We start from the raw sequence: 18,058 nt of genomic DNA on the forward strand, positions 1-18,058 counted from the left end.
GTTTTAATCACTTTAGAAAAATAGCATTATCTAATAAGGTTAAACATATGCATTTTCTATGATTTAGCAATTCTATTCTCAGGAATATATCACAGAAAAATACTTTTTCATATACACTAAAATATACATACAGAAATCCTTATATCGGCATTGTAATAGCAAAACTGGAAAACGATACCCATCAGTATCAAATGTCCATCAAAAATAAAATGGATAAATATATTACAGCACAATAATACTAATGATGATGATGATAAAGGGGGTGAGAGAAAGCTGGGAGGTGATGGGTGTGTCTATATGAACTTGATGGTAGTGATAGTTTCATGGGTGTATACTTACCCTCAAAATCCAGTTACATATATTAAATATGTACAACTTTTTAACATTTCAACAATATCTCAATAAAGTGGTTTGAAAATATAGAAAGAGCAAATTTATTCAATTAAATACTACACAGTTATGAGAATGAATGAACCACAGCTACATGCTCTAGAATGTATCAATCTCTTAGAGGAATTATTTGCAAAATAATTGGAATATTCAGAATATGTCATAAGGCAATACTTCAGCTTATGTGTGGGCTACATATGAACTTCTCAGGATTTCTTGGTTGTAAACAACAGGAACCAACACTGGTTAACCTAAGGAAAAAACAGGAGCTGTGAAGTAACTCATACATCTGGGGGTTAAGCTAAGCCTAGAGAGCCAGGGTTGAAAACCAGACTGATGGAAACTTGTGAAGTCCCCATCCCAGGAATGGGTCAGTTGCCACCATAGCTGTGAACCCTGAGCTGCCCCTGTGTCCTCACATCCTTATGCTAGATTCAGGTCTCTGATGGGCTTAAGTCACACATCTGTGTTTCGGTCACACATCTATGTTTAAGTCACACATCTATGTTTAAGTCACACATCTATGTTTAAGTCACACGTCTATGTTTTTACTGCCAGGTTTCAGTATAAGCAAATATCTAATCTTTTTTAATTTCTGGATTATATAAACTTAGGAAGAGAATTCAAGTGATAGGCACTGCAGATGGATGGGTGAATGAATGAATGAAAAATGGAGAGGAAGACAGGCATGAAAGAGTAAGGAGGAAGGAAGACTAAAAATTATCTGCAGTGCTCATTAAGAATTCTGGCTTATGAACTTCCAAAACTACTGAATCTTAATTTCTGAAGCTGACAGAAAGAGGAGTTTCAACAGAAACTCTCTGTGTTTTTAAGCTGCACCCCAGGTGATGTTTTAAAATTTGAGAATTGCTGGCATAAATAATGCAGATCCACAAATCAGAAAGTGTTACTCTTTTTGTGCCTTTTGGTGACAGTGACTGACTTTGCTCTTTGAAGGTTTGGGGCATGTCCTAAAAGAATTCCAAATGTCTTTTCTTCCTAATCACCTCTTTACCAATTTATGGTCTCTAAGTGCATTTCTTAAAGTTGCATAGCAGCAATTTCAATTTAAGAATGAACAATGTTAGGATTTGAATAGAGTCCTGAGAACATATTACCTGAGTATCCAAATAAATAATAATACTTGTCACTTAAATAGCAATGCCTATATGCCAGGCACTGTTCTAAGTCTTTTACATCTCTTACCTGATTTAGTCATTCCAACGAACTGTATAAAGAGTTTCCAGATGATGAAACTGAGGCAGCAAGATGTTAAATAATTCACCCCAGCTAATGACTGAGGTGGCTGATTTGAATGTAGATAATCTGTTCCACGGTCTTGACCACGATTTAATAACCATCTCAGTAAATATGGTTTGATTGGACAAAAGTTTCAAAATTCTCTTATTGGTCACAAATAATCAAAATAAAAATAGAAGAAAATTTAAAAATAAAGTTTTATAACCACTAAAATGATCTGTTCTTAATTTGGCCTTGGTCAATCTGTTTTGACTGTCTCTGCTCTCAGTAGCTAAACAGCCTGTTAACAAAAGTTTTCTACACACTAAGTTCCTATGAACTCACCAAGTTCATCTGGGCTGATCGTTTCTCTCTTTTTTAAAAAACGGTTTTTTGGCAAAGGTGCAGTGGTGGCTCATGCCTGGAATCCCAGCACTTTCAGAGGCCAAGGCAGGAGGATCACTTGAGGTCAGGAGTTCAAGATCAGCCTGGCCAACATGGTGATACTCCATCTCCGCTAAAAACTCAAAAAAATTAACCCGGGCCTGGTGGCACGTGCCTGTCATCCTAGCTACTCGGGAGGCTGAGGTGGGAAGATTGCTTGAACCTGGGAAGCGGAGGTTGCAGTGAGCTGAGATCACGACACTGCACTCTAGCCTGGGTGACAGAGCAAGATTCCATCTCAAAATAAATCAATAAATAATAGAAGTTTTATTGAGCTATAATTGTTATATAATAAACTACACATTTGATGTATACAATTTGATGAGTTTGGACACATGTATTTTCCCTAGAAATCATCAGCACATATTCAAGCCAATAGACATATCCATCACCTCCAAAAGCTTTCTTGTGTCCCTTTGTATTTTTGTGTATGGTAAGAGCACTTAACATGAGATCTACCCACTTAAGAAATTTTTAAGTGCAAATAATACATTATTATTGACTATAAGCACTATGGAACAACATATATCTATAACTAATTCATCTTACATAACTAAAACTTTATTTCTAATTCCCTATTTCCTTCTCCCCCCAGCTCCTAGGAACTGTATTCTCTGCTTCTGTTAGTTTGACTGTTTTAGGTACCTCATGTCAGTGGAATCATGCAATATTTGTCCTTCTGTGACTGGCTTATTTCACTAACATCATGTCCTCAAAAGCCATTCATGGTGTCACATATTTTAGAATTTCCTTCTTTTTAAAAACTGGATAATATTCCATTGTACATATACACCACATTTTCTTTATCCATTCATCTACCAATGAACACTTAGGTTGTTTCTTGGCTATTGCGACTGGTATTTCAATGAACATGGGACGCAGATATCTTTTTGAGATCCTGATCTCAATTTTGGGAGGTATACACCCAGAAGTGGGATTGCTAAATCATAAGGTAATTCTATGTATTTTTTTTTTTTTTTGAGGATACCATTTTCCACAGCAGCTATACCTTTTTACATACCCACTGACAGTGCAGAAGGGTTCCAATTCCTCCACACCCTCGCAAGTGATTGTTCCTGGTATTCCCGCACAGCCAGCATCTACTCATCTTCAGTGAGCTCCTGCTCATCCTTAGTAAGCAACTTCGCTTTTTAGAGCTGCATCTTAGCTTACATCTTTATAGTGCAGCTTTCTCCTGGAAGAGCCTAAGGCAAACCTTTCTTAGCTGCTCTTCCTGATTTGTATAATTTTCCATAATCCAACTGTTAAGGATTCATCCTAGGTTAAATGTAGTTGATTCTCTTAAAACAGGAATTTAAATCAAATTGAGTATTTTTTCACATATCCTACGTATAAGATAATTATAAACAGAAATGTGCGATGTCCTCAAGAGTCATTTGTGTTGTCACATATTGTAGAATTTCCATCTTTAGATGTAAGTTTCCTTAGATGTATGCTAAGATGCAGGGTCAGAACAGGCACAAGTAAGACAGCAGGCATCTTGATGGAAAGATATGGCTGAAAGAGCTCATTCAAGAGTCCACTGAGCACTTCCTACATGTTCAACATAGAGGTCATCTAAGAAAAACAGGACTTGTCTCCTGCCTGCAGTGGCACCTATCACAGTTAGGCAAACAACACCAGCTATTGCAATGGAACAAAGGCAGATTGTATATGCTAAAGAGTGAAACTGAATATTCCCATAAACAGATGGGAAAAAATGTGGGCTGGATGACAGAAGTGCTGGGTGATTCACACATGACTGGTTGAACAAACATACCCAACAGGGCCTATTAATGAACAAATGTCAACAGATAGTGAGGTCTCTATTGGCTCTACCCTCACTGCAGACTTGTCCGACATTTTGATAAATGATTTGGATAAGAAGAGTAACAGTATAATTGATCGAGTCTGCAATATCATGAAACCGGAAGTGATAGTAAACACATTGAATAATAGAAGCAGAATCCTAGAAGCCTACAGTATTGGTCTGATCTGCCAGCATGGTCAGCGGGGTGGTGTGTCCCAACAAAGGGAGGAGACACACTTCTCCTGACCAGCACTTCACTGACCACACCTATGGCAGCCCTTCTAGGGCAACTCACTCAAACGGAGAATTTTAAATTAGATCAGATTCTGGGAAGAGTGACCAGGAGAACATGCCTTGAGACCAATGTACCTGAGGGGAGAATAGGCAATCTAGCATAGGGAAGATAGCCTATGGTCAGTTGTCATTTCCATATGTTTAAAAAAATAGACGTGAAATAGGACTTCAACTTATTTGATGTCATGTCACAAGGCTGAACCTCACAGATTTTGACTTTATAGCATAAGCCTTTCAAAGAGAAAGAAAAAGAATATTGATTTAGTACCTATCCAGTGCCAGAAACTGTACTTGGCATTTTACATCCTCCTTCTAGCAATCAAATAAGATATAAATTATTATCCCATTTTACATACTATTCCATTTATCTATTGCTGAATAACAAACTTCTACAAAACTTAGTACCTTAAGACAACAATTGATTATTCTTATACCTCACCATTTTGTGGGCCAGGAATATGGACAGGATGGAGGAAGAATAACTTCTGTCTCTCCCATGGTATCTGGAGCCTCCTCTGGAATGTCTTGGCTGTTTAAGTAACTCTCTCTCTCTTTCTCCACCCAGCCTTTTCACCTGTGGGCTTCCTCACAACATGGCAGACTTAGGGTAGAAGTTCTCACTTAGTAGCTCAGGGCTCCAGAAGAATGAGGCAGATGCTGTCACTCCTCTCCGGTCTAAGCCTGGAACCAGAGCAGCATCACTTCCTCTGTGCTCCAGTGGCTGGGGTAGTCATAGAGCCAGCCCGCATTCAAGATGAGGGAATAGAAACAACATCAAAATGGTTCGTGACCATTTTTAATTCATCACACAGATGAGGAAGTACAGGAAGGTGGGAAGTGGCAGAGCCAGGACTCAAACTATATCTGACCAACTGTCATTTCCTTCCCACCTCTCATTACCCTCAGTAACACATCCATGTATGTGGGATCAAGGGTCTCCTCTAAGATGACTTTAAACTGTGTGTTTTCATCCCCAGCCTTGCTGCTACGCTCCAGGCCTCTATCTCCAGAGGAAACTGTACATCTCCATTTGAATTTCCTGGAGCCAACTCAGACTCAGCAGGACGAGACAAGAATTCAGAATTCATCACTGGTCCTATCTCCAATCTAGGCAAACCAGCAGCTCACCAGCCACACTGGCTCAGAACCTCATGTTGATTTCTGTCCCTACCCTCTCACTTTTTTCCTGTGTCCAGTCAGTCACCATTGCCAAGGCCTGTAAATTCATGGGCACAACAGTCTTCAAGGCTGCTCAAAGATCAGTTCTGCCTACAACCCCTCCAGCCACCTACCATGCTCACCATCCCCAGCCACACTGCCTGCTGCTCCTCCAAAGCCTCTCCATGGACACCATCTCCCCAGAAAGACTATTCTATCAAACATTACTGATATTGTTATGTCTATTTGCTTATTTATTGTCTGTTTCTCCTACTAGAGCAATGCTATTCAATAGAAATATAATTTGAGCCACACCTGTAGTTTTACATTTTATAGTAGCCATATTTAAAAGGGCATAAACAGATAAAATTAATTTTAAGAATTTATTTCACTTAATCGTGTGTATTGGTCCATTTTCACACTGCTATAAAGATACCACCTGGACTGGGTAACTTATAAAGAAAAAAGATTTAATTGACTCACAGTTCTGCATGGCTGCGGAGGCCTCAGGAAACTTACAATCATGGCAGAAGGGGAAGGGGAAACAAGGCACATCTTACATGGTGGCAGGCAATAAAGTGGAGGGGAAAATGTTGCTTTTAAACCATCCGATCTCATGAGAACTCCCTCATTATCAAGAGAATAGCATGGGGGAAACTGCCCCCATGATCCAATCAACTTCCATCAGTTCCCTCCCTCAACATGTGGGGATTACAATTCTAGATGAGATTTAGGTGGGGACAGAGAGCCAAACCATATCACCATGATATCCAGAAAACTATTATTTCAACGTGTAATCAATATGAAAAATCATTAATGAGATACTTTACATTTTTTGGTCTAAATTTTGAAATTGGATGTGTATTTTGCCCTTTGTTTACCTCTCATTCAGACTGGCCACATTTCAAGGGCTTGGTAGCTACATGTGCTAGTGGCTGCCATCTTGGACAGCACAGCTCTAAAACAGAAGCTCTTTGAGGATGTGGACTTTGTTCTCTTTGTTCACCTCTCTCTTCAAGGTGCCCTGAACTTTGCCTAACCCTTAAAAAATATTTTCTTACTGCACGCGCGCAGGAATGCAATGAATGAAATGCATCCCTTGCTTTTGATTCTCCCCCACCCCTTCCTCCTGACCTCACAGTGACAGAAGCCTTCTACCTGTCAAGCACCTACAGGTGTGGCAAGGATCTGCTCCTTTCCAGCTTGAGATACTCTTCCCATACCAGCAGTTTCTGTCTTAAGCTTCTTTCCACCGGTGGGAGGTCTCAGAATAAGGCTTGTCTGGTGGCCCCAACCAATGGACACCTGCCTCTCCCCATCTCTTCCCACGGCACGAGTGTGTGTGACTTCAGTCCTCTCTCCTCACCCCTGTCCTATCCTCCCACTAATCTCCACCCCTCACCCTTCATCCTGAGATCCAGGGCAGAGTCCCTGAGAGCTTGAAGGTCTTTAGTGTACTGAGGTTGAAGAATGCTGACCTCTGACCTCTCACTTTTTGAATGAGAAAACCTAGGGTCAGAGGCCTGCCTGGTTTGAATCTGTGCCCAGCTTGACTCTGAGGCTCTTTGAGGGACCCCACCCTACGCGTCTGTCTACTGTTTCTGGGACAACCTGGTGCCAGCTTGCAGCCTGGCTCTTAGCCTTGGCTGACAGTTCCAGTCTTTGCATCCCTGAATGTCACATCTTGGGGTGGCACAGAGCACTCTGCTGGCTCGGAGCTTCTCCCCAACTAACCTTTTTGACACCTTCATTGAGATATAATTTACATACCATACAATGCACCCCGTTAAAGTATATAATTCAATGAATTTTACTATATTTACAGATATGTGCAACCATCTTTACAGTCAATTTTCATGTCACCTCAAAAAGAAATCTTTTAGCCACTTCCCTATCTTCTCCCCCAGGTCCTGGCAACCATGAATCCACTCTTCATCTCTATGGATTTGCCTATTCTGGATATTTCATAAGAATGAAATCGTACAACATGTAGTCTTTAGTGACTGGCTTCTGTTACATAGCATAATGTTATCAAGGTTCATCCAGGTTGTCGCATGCGTCAGTGCCTCACTCCTTTTGATGGCTGATAATACCCCATTGTGTGGATAGACTCATTCACCCATTGATGGACATTTGAGTTTCTCCTGCCTTGTGGCTGTTATGAATAATGTTGCTGTGAACATTCATGTCAACCCCTCCACTGATTCTTCCTACCTCTTGCTGCCAGGTGACTTTTCAGCAAGCATTGGAAAGCAGGTCAGTCCACTGTTCCTAACATCTGCCATATTGGTCCTGGCACTGGAGGCTCTTCATCACAGGGGCCTTCTCTACTCCCCCGACCTGGCTGCAGAGAGGCAGTGAAAGGTCATGGTCAAGGTCGGGGTCTGAAAGTCAGGGCCTCCCCTCCCAGCTGGTAGTGAGCTCAGCCAGACAGAAGGACAGCCCAGGTTCAGGGTTTGGGAAGAATAGCAGTTACTCACTTTGGTTTACTATCAACATGGCAAGGACACGGGGGATGTGCTCCCCAGGGCTGCCCTCTGCTCCTCACAGAGACAGACCCCAGGCTCAGAGAGGCAGCCGGCCAGGCTGAGTGAGCCATTGCCCGGTGAGAGGAGCAGGGCCCACCACCCCCTCACACCATTTTGAGGCTGGGAAAGTGGCCGCAGCAGTTCCCTCAGGAGTCCACCGCCTTAGCGCTGCAGTCACACGCTCTGTGTTGTCTCTTACTACCTCAGCAGGTACCACCACTGTGATTTTAGACAACTTATTTAACCTCTGTGTGCCTCAGCCTGCTCCCCTGCAAATGGGGATAATAGTAATACCAACCTCAGAGCATTCTTGAAAATGCATGCCTGAGCGCTTAAACCTGGCCAGAACAAGGAAAGCTCCATGTGTGTTAGCGATTCTTTCTTCCCAAATCAAACACTTTGTTGTAGTGAGATTTATCTCCTCCCCATGGTCCTCTCTTCACACCTGAGGTCTGGATTCTCTGCTTATGTAAATTCTGGCTATTTGTATTAGTTTCTTATTGCCACTGCAACAAATTGTCACAAACTCCGTGGCTTAAAACAACATATGTTTTTTCTCTTAGGATTCTGGAGGTCAGAAGTCCAAATGAGTCTTGCTGAGCTAAACTCCGAGTGCCAGCAGGGCCATGTTCCTTTCTAGGGGCTCTGGGGAAGAATCTGTTTTTTGGCTTTTTCCAGCTTCTCCCCTCCCCCTCTCGCATTCTCCCTTCAACACGCTATTCACTTCTGTACAAAGTTGGGTGCAGTTCACCACAGACTCCTCTCCCTGTTAAATCAGCAATTGTTTTTACTGATTTAAATCTGTCTTGATCATTTTAATCAGTGTCCAGCTTTGTTTATCTTTGGCAATCCCCTTCGTCCATCCTTCAAGCCAGCAATGGCCTGCAGAATCCTTCTCCCATCATGTCAGCCTGCCTCTCTGAGTCTGTTGCCTTGTCTTCGCTGACTCTCCTGCCTGTCCCTTCTTCCACGTGTGAGGACGCTTGTGATGTCATTGGGCCCCCAGATAATCCAGGATTATCTCCCTATCTCAAAGTCAGCTGATTAGCAACCTTAAACCCACCTGCAACCTAATTCCTCCTTGCCAAATAATGTAAGAACTTCAGATGTCTAGGAATCAGATGTGGACATATTTGGGGGCCATTATTCTGCATGTCACACTATTCTCTTTTTCCCCAGCATGACTGAGGTATAGTTGACAATTAAAAGTTGCATATATTTGAGATGTACAACTCAATGACTCAATATATGTATACATTGTAAACTGTCCACCTCAATCAAGCAAATTAATGCTTTCATCACCTCACATCGTTATCATTTTTTGATATGGTGAGAACACTTAAGAGCTAACTTCTTAGCAAATTTCAAGTCTACAATACTGTTAACTGTAGTCACATTGCTGTATGTAGTTCTCCAGACCTTATTTACCTTACATAACAGACCTCGCTCATACCCTTTGACCAACATCTTCCCACATCCCTCCCCCTCAGCCTCCAGTAACCACTATTCTACTCTCTGTTTCTATGAGTTTGACATTTTTGAATTTCAGGTTTATGTTGTCACAAATAACAGAATTTCCGTCTTTTTGAAGGCTGAATAATATTTCATTGCATATGTATATACAACATTTTATCCATTCATCTGTCAATGGACATTTAGGTTATTTCTGTATCTTGGCTATTGTGAATAATGCTGCAAAGAACAGATATCTCTTTAAGATACTGATTTCATTTCCTTTGGATATAGACCTCACAATGGGATTGCTAATCGTGGACAAGGGTTTTCTTTGCTCCACATCCTCACCAACACTTGTTATCTCTTGTCATTCTGATAGTAGCCATCCTAACAGGTGTGAAGTGACATCTCATAGTGGTTTTGATTATCACTTCCCTGATGGTTAGTGATGTTGAACTTCTTTTCATATACCTATTAGTCATTTGTATGTCTTCTTGGGAAAAATGTCTACTTAACTCCTCTGTCTACTTTTTAATCAAGTTTTGTTTTTTTCTGTTGAGTTGTATGAGTTGCTCATATATTGTGGATATTAACCCCTTATCAGATGTATGGCTTGCAAATATTTTCTCCCATTCTGTAGGTTGCTTTTGGTTGTTGTTGATTGTTTCTTTTGCTGTGCAGAAACTTTTAGTTTGATGTAGTCTCACTTGTTCCTTTGTGCTTTTGGTTTCATATCCAAGCCATCATTGCCAAGACCAATGTCATGAAGCTTTTCACCTACGTTTTCTTCTGGGAGTCTTAGAGTTTCAGAGCTATGTTTCAGTCTCTTTGAGTTGATCTTTGTGTATGGTGTAAGATAAAGACACAGTTTCATTTTCTTGCATGGGAGTATCCAGTTTTCTCAACACCACTTATTGAAGAGACTGTCTTTTCCCCGTTGCATATTCTTGGCACTTTTGTTGAAGATTTGTTGACCACACATGTGTGAGTTATTTCTGGGCTTTCTGTTCTTTTCCGTTGTTCTATGTGTCTGTTTTTATGCTAGTACATGTTATTTTGGTTAGTATAACTTTGTAATATATTTTGAAATCAGAGTGGGTAGTGCCTCCAGCTTTGTTCTTTTTGCTCAAGATTGCTTTGGCTACTCTGGGTCTTTTGTAGTTCCATATGATTTTTTTTTTCTTTTTTTTGAGACAGAGTCTTGCTCTGTCACCTAGGCTGGAGTGCAGTGGTGCAATTTCAGCTCACAGTAACCTCTGCCTCCCAGGTTCAAGCGATTCTCCTGCCTCAGCCGCCCGAGTAGTTGCGATTACGGGCACCTGCCACCATGCCCAGCTAACTTTTCTCTTTTTAGTAGAGGTGGGGTTTTACCATGTTTGCCAGGCTGGTCTTGAACTCCTGACCTCAAGTGATCCACCCACCTTGGCCTCCCAAAATGCTGGAATTATGGGTGAGAGACACTGTACCTGGCCGCATATGAATTCTACGGTAGATTTTTCTATTTCTGTAAAGGACATAATTGGGATTTTGATAGGGATTGCTTTGCATCTGTAAATCAGTTTGGGTAGTTTAGACATTTTAACAATATTAATTATTTCAGTCAACATGGATATCTTTCCACTTATCTGTATCTTCTTTAACTTCCTTCATCATTATTATAATTTTCAGTGTACAAGTGTTTAATCTCTTTGGTTAAATTTATTTTTAAGTATTCTCTTCTTTTTGTTTCTATTGTGAATGGGATTATTTTCTTGATTTCCTTGTCGGATAATTAACTGTTTGTGTATAGAAATGCACCTGATTTGCATATATTGATTTTGTATCCTGCAACTTTACTGAATGTATTTATTAGCTCTAACAGTTTTTGGTTGAGTCTTCACGGGTTTCTATGTATATAACCATACCATTCTCAAATAGGGATAATTTTACTTCTTCCTTTCCAACTTGGATGTCTTTATTTTTCTTGTCTCATTGTTCTGGCTATGACTTCTAGCACTATGTTGAATAGAAGTGGTGAGCATGGACATCCTTGCCTTGTGCCAGATCTTAGAGGGAAAGCTTTCAGTTTTTCCCCATTGAGTTTGATGTTAGCTGCTATCGCACTATTTTTTAATGTTCAGCTCTGGTTCCCCTTTGTCACAGAATCTTCCCAAATGACCCAGACATCAGGACCTTTTTTCTGAATGTCCATAAAATTCATCCTCTGGAACCTTCATTTGACACATCTTTTATGTCCTCCTGTATTGTTTGTAAGTGAAATGTGAAGTCTGAAAAGGTGTGAACCACCTCTCGCCGCCTGGGAGTAGACGGCATGAGCAGAGGAGAAAGGCAGGATAAGAAGCTATTTAATAAATGGCGCTGGGAAAACAGGCTAGCAATATGTAGAAAGCTGAAACTGGATCCCTCCCTTACACTTTATACAAAAATTAATTCAAGATGGATTAAAGACTTAAATGTTAGACCTAAAACCACAAAAACCCTAGAAGAAAACCTAGGCAATACCATTCAGGACATAGGCATGGGCAAGGACTTCATGTCTAAAACACCAAAAGCAATGGCAACAAAAGCCAAAATTGACAAATGGGATCTAATACTAAAGAGCTTCTGCACAGCAAAAGAAACTACCATCAGAGTGAACAGGCAACCTACAGAATGGGAGAAAATTTTTGCAATCTACTCATCTGACAAAGGGCTAATATCCAGAATCTACAGACAACTCAAACAAATTTACAAGAAAAAAATGAACAATCCTATCAAAAAGTGGGCGAAGGATATGAACAGACACTTCTCAAAAGAAGACATTTATGCAGCCAACAGACACATGAAAAAATGCTCATCATCACTGGCCATCAGAAAAATGCAAAGCAAAACCACAATGAGATGCCATCTCACCCCAGTTAGAATGGTGATCATTAAAAAGTCAGGAAACAACAGGTGCTGGAAAGGATGTGGAGAAATAGGAACACTTTTACACTGTTGGTGGGACTGTAAACTAGTTCACCCATTGTGGAAGACAGTGTGGCGATTAGGGATCTAGAACTAGAAATACCATTTGACCCAGCCATCCCATTACTGGGTATATACCCAAAGGATTATAAATCATGCTGCTATAAAGGCACATGCACACATATGTTTATTGTGGCACTATTCACAATAGCAAAGACTTGGAACCAACCCAAATGTTCAACAATGATAGACTGGATTAAGAAAATGTGGCACATATACACCATGGGATACTATGCAGCCATGAAAAAGGATGAGTTCATGTCCTTTGTAGGGACATGGATGAAGCTGGAAACCATCATTCTCAGCAAACTATTGCAAGAACAAAAAACCAAACACTGCCTTTTCTCACTCTTGGGTGGGAAATGAACAATGAGAACGTTTGGACACAGGAAGGGGAACATCACACACTGGGGCCTGTTGTGGGGTAGGGGGAGGGGGAAGGGAAAGCATTAGGAGACATACCCAATGTAAATGACGAGTTAATGGGTGCAGCACACCAACTGTTTGGCACATGTATACATATGTAACAAACTTGCACGTTGTGCACATGTACCCTAGAACTTAAAGTATAATAATTAAAAAAAAAAAAAAAAAAAGAAGCCAAAAGGCTGCACTTCAGTCCCACCCAACTGGGAGACATCGGGCAAGTTCCTGAACTTGTATGACCTTCATTTTCTCCACAAAATGGGGTAAATCCACAACTCTAATCCTAGCCATTATAAAAATAAAAATAAAGCAACATAACAATAAGAAACAAACAACCCAATTAAAAATGGGCAAAGAACTTGAATAGACATATCTCCAAAGATGATATACAAATGGCCAATAAGCACATGAAAAGATGCTCAACATCACTAATCATTAGGGAAATGCAAATCAAAACTACAATGAGATACCTCTTCACACTCATTAGAATGATTATTATGGAAAAAAAAAAAAGAGAGAAAGAGAGAAAACCAGAAAGAAAACCCAGAAAATAACAAATGTGGACGAGGATGTGGAGAAATTGGAACACTTTCACATTGCTAGTGGGTATGTAAAATAGTAAAATGATGAAGCTACTGTAGAAAAAAAGTTATAGCAATTCCTCAAAAAAATTAAACATAGAATTACTGTATGATCCAGCAATCCCACTTCTGGAAATATATCTCCCAAAATTGAAAGCAGGATCTGAGGCAGATCCTTGTACACTCATGTTCATAGTAGCAGTATTCACAATAGCCAAAAGATGGAAGCAACCCAAGTGTTCATCAATGGATGATGAATAAACAAAATGTGGCCCAGCCATAGAACAGAATATTATTAAGCCTTTAAAGGGAAGGAAGTTCCAACACATACTACCACACATGGATGGCCCTTGAGAACATTACGCCCAGTGAAATAAGCCAGTCACAGAAGGACAAATACTCCATGATTTCACTTATATGAGGCACCTAAAGTAGTGAAATTCATAGAAACAGAAAGTAGAATGTTGGTTGCCGGGAGCTGGGGGCAGGGGGGAATAGGGAGTTATTGTTTAATGAGGGCAGATTTTCAGTTGGGGAAGATGAAAATGTTCTGATGACGGATGGTGTGGATGGTGTGGATGGTAGTGATGGCTGTGCCATACATAATGTGAAAGTACTTAATGTTCTTGAACTGTGCACTTAAAATGGTTAAATGGTACATTTTATGTTATGTATATTTTGCCACAAAAACCCACTTATACAATATAAGGTGACATTATTCCTGATATTTTCTTACCTCTCCCCCTCACACACCCACCCCTACTGCTGTGCATATTCCAGATTTCGATAAATACTTGCTAAACCAATGCTGTCCTGACAGAACATACCCTCCTCTCCCCTTCCTCCCCTGCCCATCTGTAGACATGTGTAGTTGGCCAACTTACCTGAATAGATCTTTTAAACCAAACCAGTCTAAATATTTTTAATGTGACAAAACATAAAAAGGGATGGAGAAAGCAAGGGAGAGAGCGATGGGTGTGCCTCGTGCATTCATGGATTTGTATTTATACTCCAATGATCTTGTTATTTTTAAAGACTGCTAAAGCTAGTTCCACCTGCTGGTTTCTTTTGGTGCCCTAAATCTGTGTGTGCATTCTCCATATGCTTGGATTCAGCGTACACGAGCTGTTTGTCCCCCAACTGGCTTTACTCAGTGGAAGAGGCGCAAACAGAATCTGCAGCACGTAGGACAGGGAGGCTGAAATCCCACGCCGGGCAGCACTCAGTGTGTGCAGGAGCTGAGGGAAGCAATAAGACCTAATAACCTCACCCGTTCTCCTAATTGCTTTCTTCTCCTCACAAAAGAGCCACACCAGCAGCTCTGTTGGCCCTCAGGGAAATCTCTGCTTGTTATGAGGCTGGTGGGCAATCCTTTCATCACTGTGAAATGCTGGCAGTTTGTGTCAACAAATCCAATTTCAGTCAATCAATAGGCACCCTGCCTCCCAGCTCTGTCCCAGCTCAGCAGAGCTGCACAGCTGGCCTCCCCTCCCTCCCATCCGCTGCCCACACCCTGGAACCCTGGAAGCAAGAGCCGCTGCTGCCCATGGGGTGGGAGAATGCCCAGGCAACCAGGTCAGACTGGATGTGGCAGACAGCAATTGACAAGGCTGGTTCCACCACCGGAGAGTCACAGCCCACTGGAAACACACTGTGTTGTACAGGGTAGAAGCACCAGCTTTGTGCAGATGGACTTGGGTACAGGTCTGATTCTGCCACTTTGGGCTGTATGGCCTTGAACTTCAAGGCAAGTTCTTCACCTCTTTGAACTCTAGCTTCCTTAGTTATAAAGCGGGGATGCTACTACTGCCTGCTACAGGATTGTTAGGAAAAGTGTTATAATGCATGCAAAGTGCTTTGTCCAGTCCCTGGCACACAGTAAAGAGAGAGAGAGAGAAAGAGAGAGAGAGTCCTTGTGATCTACCAAGTCTTACAAGCCAAATAGGGCAGTAAATGGAAACTACTGCGGATTTTACAATCATCATTAGCATCATCATCATTATTATTGTCATGTTGAGGGTTGCACAGAAAACAGCCTGGAACCAGCCTACGTCGTTCTGCCAATGCAGGATGAGAACGTTCAGCCTCCAGTTCATGAAGGTTCACTAAGCAGAGATGTACGCTGGATGATCACCAACATTTGCAAAAAATAAATACTATAGTATCTTTAACAGAGGGCTGCCATCGGCCTCAGGAGGTCATTCCTGGGTAGAAGTGCCTCAGGAGGTTTGCTCTGTTGCCTGGCCCAACATCCTATGGGGAAAGAGCCCAGTAGTGGCTCCCTGAGATGTTTGCATTCCCGGAAGCCAGAAAAAGCAAAGACGTCCCGACAATTGAGCTCTCTTGCTTGTAGGGGAGATCACAGCTTCGCAGACAGACGGCTGTTTCCCTTTGGGTGATAGAGGTCCCTGCTGGGCAACATAGAGTTAAACACAAATCTATTTCTTGCCAGTAGCTGTCACACCTAATAGATTGGGATGAGATACCACTGCATTAGTGTGCGAATTTCCCCAGATGAAGGCAGCAGCAAAGCCCTTTAAAACAAGCCACAGAAGGACAGAAACTAACTAATCAGGGAATGCACAGCTTCACACAAGATCCAGGGGCTTCTGACATGGGAGGAACACAAAATTTTTAACTAACCAAGGATGCAAACATTCCCCCAGCAAGAAATGGTTAGAAGTACCTTGGAGTGCATTTTGTGGTTGCTGTTACTGCTGCTGCTGTTTTGTATAATTGGGAAGGGAAAGAGAATAATTAGAGGTGAGATTTTCAGACACAGAATGCCCTCATATTTATTGACTTTCCACTCTGAGGCAGGCACTGTGAGAGGCCCTTCCACCTTTATTATTTCATTGCATTTGTCATAATAACCCTGCATGGCAGAAATATTTACCTTTTTTGTCCAGTGTAGATGCTGAGGCCCAGATAGAACCCCAAAAGCTCTGGGACCTGGCATAGACCAGGTGCTCAGTAACGAGAGATTGGCAGAGACTTGCCCAGGGCCGCAAATCAAGAGGAGAGATTCAAATGCAGATCCTAAAACTCCAGACCACCCCTCTTTGGTCTCTCCCTATCTGCTTGCTCAGTGCAGGAGATCAGGAGGGCCCTGAGCCAGGATGGGTTTAGACTCATGGAAGAAAATTCCATGGGGGAAAAATGGTTTTTTCACGAGAATCTGCTCTCAAATAGCAGCCACACTTCTCCATACTGCCCAGAGACAGATCCTTCTAACATTCAAGCTAGTCCTAGGTCTTTGGGGGAGACAGTCAAAGATTCTAAATTTAAAAAAAATTAGAAAGACCCCCAGAACAGTAGAATATGATTCATGTCTGTTATGAATTACAATTGGGTCTTTATTACAAGGGGGTCCTCAATGGTGCTCACATCCCTTCTGAACGTGATCTTATTGGGATAACAATGGCCAAAAAGGAAAACAAAAGCAAATAGTCATGCATTTGTGGAAGATCTAGGACTGAGACACACAAGTGTGGTGGGAAGGTTCACTGCTCTTGGAAATTTAATTGCTGGATGGAGACAGACATAGAAATCTGGATTCCAATCAGACTTGAGCTCCATGCTAGCATATCAAACTGCCTGCTGGAATCCTTATGTGGATGTCCCAAAGGCAAATAAAACTCAGCATGCCTAAAAGCAAATGAATTGTTTGATGCTGCACCAGGCTCACCACCACAAAAGGGGAAATCAGCTGCATTCCCTACTTCAGTTGGTGACATCAGCATCCCCCTAAGCCTCTCAAACGAGACACTTGGGATTCTCCCTAGGTTTCCCCTCTTCCTTATTCCTCCTGCCAATGTGCCGTTCAGTTCTCCTCTTCCCACCATCACTGTGCCTTTGTGTCTATCTTATACCTGTCTTTATACATCAACCCTTAACCATTCTCTCTGATTGCCATCCCACTCTCCTCTACGCATCACTGGTTTCAGAGATTTTTCTAAAATCCAAATTTGATCTTGGCACTCCCTGCTTACCACCTTCAATCACCCACTAGCATTGATGGTTTTAAAGCCCAAACCCTTTAGCATTGTATGAAAACCACACAATTTTCAGAGATGGATGCATTGTGCCTACCTCTGAAGTACATGCAGTCTTGTTAAACAAGCACTGTTGTGATGGTTCATTTTACATGTCAACTTGGCAAGGTCATGTGTGTTCATTTGCTATGGCTGCCACACAAAATACCACAGACTGTTGGTGGCTTAAACAACAGAAATTTATTTTCTCACAGTCCTGGAGGCTGGAAATCCAAGATCACAGTGCTGGCAGCGTTGGGGTCTCCAAACGCCTCTCTCCTGGGCTTGCCACCTTCTTGCTTCCCCTTCCATCCCAGGGTCATCCTTTTGTGCACATGCATCCCAGTGCTCCTCTCTGTGTCCTAATCTTCTTTTCTTATAAGGACACAAGTCAGCTTGGATTTGGGTCCACCCTAAAAGCTTCGTTTTAACTTAATTCTTTTGTTGTTTTGTTGTGAGACAGTCTCGCTCTGTCGCCAGGCTGGAGTACAGTGGAGTGATCTCAGCTCATTGCAACCTCCACTTCCCCAGTTCAAGCGATTCTCCTACCTCAGCCTTTGAGTAGCTGGGATTACAAGCGCATGCCACCATGCCCGGCTAGTTTTTTGTACCTGTTAGTAGATACAGGGTTTCACCATGTTGGCCAGGATGGTCTCGATCTCTGGACCTTGTGATCTGCCTGCCTCAGCCTCC

The sequence above is a fragment of the Symphalangus syndactylus genome, chromosome 23 (assembly GCF_028878055.3).
Source record: "Symphalangus syndactylus isolate Jambi chromosome 23, NHGRI_mSymSyn1-v2.1_pri, whole genome shotgun sequence".
Lineage (NCBI taxonomy): Eukaryota > Metazoa > Chordata > Mammalia > Primates > Hylobatidae > Symphalangus > Symphalangus syndactylus.